Genomic DNA, 3,614 nt, shown 5'->3' with positions numbered 1-3,614 from the left:
TTTTTTTTTTTTACTGACAGTAAAGATGTCCAGTACTACACAAGTAAATAAGACCCAAGTTGTAATTAACTCAAAGTATCCTTTGACTCCTCCATCAGAGCCACTTTAACGCTCAATTTCAGAAGTCAAATCAGCCTGAGTGCAAAAGCGAGACTGTGAGAGCCAAGCCTGAGAGGAACATGTGAAGATCATCTTAAGTTCATCTTGGTTCAGCTGCTGCCACTTGTGTTAGGGGAGTAAGAAAGACACTTCTGAGGATGAAATGTAAGAAACTCCAAGTTCGCTAATTACAAAAGGAGCTTAAACACTCCTAATTAGCCTTTTCTATTGTAGTATCAGGTTATCACAATGTCATGTCAATGTAATTTTAGAGGGAAGTGGAGAAAATATGGAAATAAAGTGGAGTTAGAATTGAAAAGTAGCACTTAGAGGCTCAGCTGGGAATCCACTCGGATTGTTCAGACGCATTTGGTCCCCACCAGTGGTTTCACCAGCCATTATACTGCACTGACTTAATACACACATGGATGTTATAATTTCAAATGAGAAAGCAGCGAGCTGATTTGTCAGCTGGAAAATTCCTTTTGTTGAAGTTAGACCAACTTGGGTCCCATAGCACAATTTAGCAACTATTTTACAAAAGAAAATAAAGAATCATGATATTATCATCGGAATAAAGATATTTGTAGTCATTTAGAGGCTGTATCCTACAATTATTTTCTTATTGATATAAAAAAATACTGTATGAAAACTGTAGAAGACATGGCCGTCACAGTTTCCCAAAGCCCAAGGATATGCATTCAAATGGCTTGTTTATTCTGACCTGCAGTCTAAAATTCAAGATTTCTTAAAAAAAAAGAAATATATAAAATTGGAAATGGACGATGGACCCTACGATGGAGCCTACTAAATGGGTGCCATCTTGACTACAAAGCAGAAGGAGAGGGACCAGGGACTTTTGCAAGTTTATATTGCATTCTCCATGCCTTTGCCCGGCAGCTGCTTGGAAGAACGCGTCACCGCTCTGGCTGCTCCCGAATTTCAAAACCGACCATATTCTTTCCGAATACAGTCTCGTACTTTACAAAAATAGATCCCCGAATCGTGTTTCTAAAAACATTTTAAGTGTGAAATAGGCCATACAGTTGCTGAATCTATGTGTTTTGTTGATTGACAGATGTCAGTTTAAAAGATTTTTGACAGATTTTGAGATGTGGCAAGCTGAACAACCGCTACTCATTTGCATACAGGAAAGCCTGTATTTTGGGCGGGCTGGATCACGTTCACATGCGTTGCGTTCGTAGCATTCATCACGCTCATCCCGCTCGTCATTTCTGGTAAGTGTTGTAACGTAAGTGTTCCTTTTGGGACAATATTAACCATCGAAAGTGGGCACTACGTCAGTATGTGGTCAGTAATGATAGAAGTAAGCGGAATGAGACACAGCCCTAGTATGACACATAACCCCCTTGAAAACTGGTTTGGGTTCTGTACAGAATGTACTGTTCTCATTAGTGTTACCATACAGAGCCAGGCTATCTGTTTCTAGTCTTTTTTTCTAATCTAATATGGTCAGCTGTTGGCGGTAGCTTCATATTTAGCTATGACATGAGAGAGGTATCAATCTTCTCATCTAACTTTCAGCAACAGAATAAAGCACATTTCCCAAAATGTCAAACTAGTACTACTCTTTTATATTAATTAGTGTTTTTGTTCACAGATCCTTTCAGAAACTCAATCTCAAGAAGATAAAACTGAAACTCTAATTAAATGTAAACTTGAAAGGTTTTTCACTATCCTTGAGAGATTGATTTTCCCTGCTCAGACATTTCATTATACTGCCCTCACGCAAAAGTGAATATCATTTGAAACTTAACATGCTCTGGCCATTGAAACCGGCAGAACTCATGACACTGCAACTTTTCCATGCAAAGTCAGCTCGATGGTGTTTTTTTGCTTATGCTTAATGATGAATCTAGGTTACGTATTGGTTAAAGCAAATATGATGCTGGAACATAGTTCACATTTTGGGAGATGGGGAGGGACACGGAGCTAACTCCCCTAAAAAGTGTGGCTTTTGACTAGCTTACAAGAGAAAGGAGAGACAGAGATGACGCATTAGGCCGTTCCCTGGGGAAACAGCCTTCACTTTGGCTGTATGTGTCCTAAAAGTACAGAGAAATTATTATTGAATTGAACCATAGCAAAATGTGTTTATTTGATTATTACAGACTATTAAACTGTGCTTGCTTGAATTAAGTTAAGCAGTAGTGAGGCAGACCTGAGGACATCTGGCCCAGCTGACAGTTTTTTCTTTAGACGCAGGATGAATTGCTGACGCCGTACAGTGAGCGTTGTGAGCACAGATACGATTCTCAGTGTCATTCATCAGAGGGTAATAGATGTGCCCAGTAGGCCAGAAAACAAGAGAAAGCCAGGAGCGGAGAGGAGAGGAGAGGCAAGAGGGATGCATTCATTTCATCTGCGATGAAAGACAAGAGACACAATATCAAGATGTTTGGGAGGCCATCTTTCACCGTCTCTTTACTCTGGTCTTGTGCATGACTGTGTGTGTGGGAAAAAGGTAATTTGATTTTCTGTCCCTTGTCTTTTGGCAAAGGTTCGCAACAACCGCTCGTCCACTGAGCTTCCAGTTTCACTTCAACTTTCAGCCTTGAAACACAAGCTCTCCCTCTGTTTCTCTTTTTCTGCAGCAAAACAATAATGGTGCATGAAGACATATGCATATGCACTTAAACACACACATACACACACACAAACACACACACACACACACACATACACACACACACAGTCTCATATCTCACCCTCCGTAATTAAGCCTTCATCATTGATTCTGGGGGCATTTTGACTGTGTAACCCTATACCACCAGTAACATTTCTTGCATTTACAACACAAGTGAGTTTGTCTGTCTTATTTGTTTTTTGCGAGTGTGTGTATGTGCTTATGTGTGTGCGTGGGGTCGTGTTTCCTTGGATACACTGATGGGCTCTCAGATGGCTTGTAGCGGTCCATTAGAGATCAATGGGATCCCTGCTCCTAATTCCTACTATCAGGGTGCTTCTGATCCTTATCTGCTGTGTGGAAAATGCAGTCAATGCCATTTCATCCTGACACACACACACACACACACACACACACACACACACACACACACACACAATGCATCTGCATAAATGTGCTTCGCAGCCATGTGTACGTGAAGATATTCTCACCGCCACAGACAAATCTTCCAGGCATCAGGTGCATGTGTGTGTGGTGAATGAGGAGGAGATGGATTTCTATTGAAGTCTTAAGCAGAGATCATCATTGCTGTGAATGGGCCGTGAGGTGATGGTGGTTAGACCGTGAAAGCCAAAGCTCCTGAGCTCAGAATGTGTAGCTCCAAAACATAGCTACAGAAACCAGCCAACACACAGTAAAACAGCAGCAAAGTGGGGGAAATTGCTGCTGCTCCATGTGTGTGTTTTATATTCCATTGTTCCCATTTGGAAGATTTAGCTTAATACTATCCTCAATCCTTCCTCAAGAAACACAAAAGTCCAATTTGTATATTAATCAGTCCCTCCAGGATTTTGCGACTTTTTTTTAG

The sequence above is a fragment of the Etheostoma spectabile genome, chromosome 20 (assembly GCF_008692095.1).
Source record: "Etheostoma spectabile isolate EspeVRDwgs_2016 chromosome 20, UIUC_Espe_1.0, whole genome shotgun sequence".
NCBI classification, from domain to species: Eukaryota; Metazoa; Chordata; class Actinopteri; order Perciformes; family Percidae; genus Etheostoma; species Etheostoma spectabile.
The sequence above is the reverse complement of the archived record's forward strand: the minus strand, read 5'-3'. Positions refer to the sequence as shown.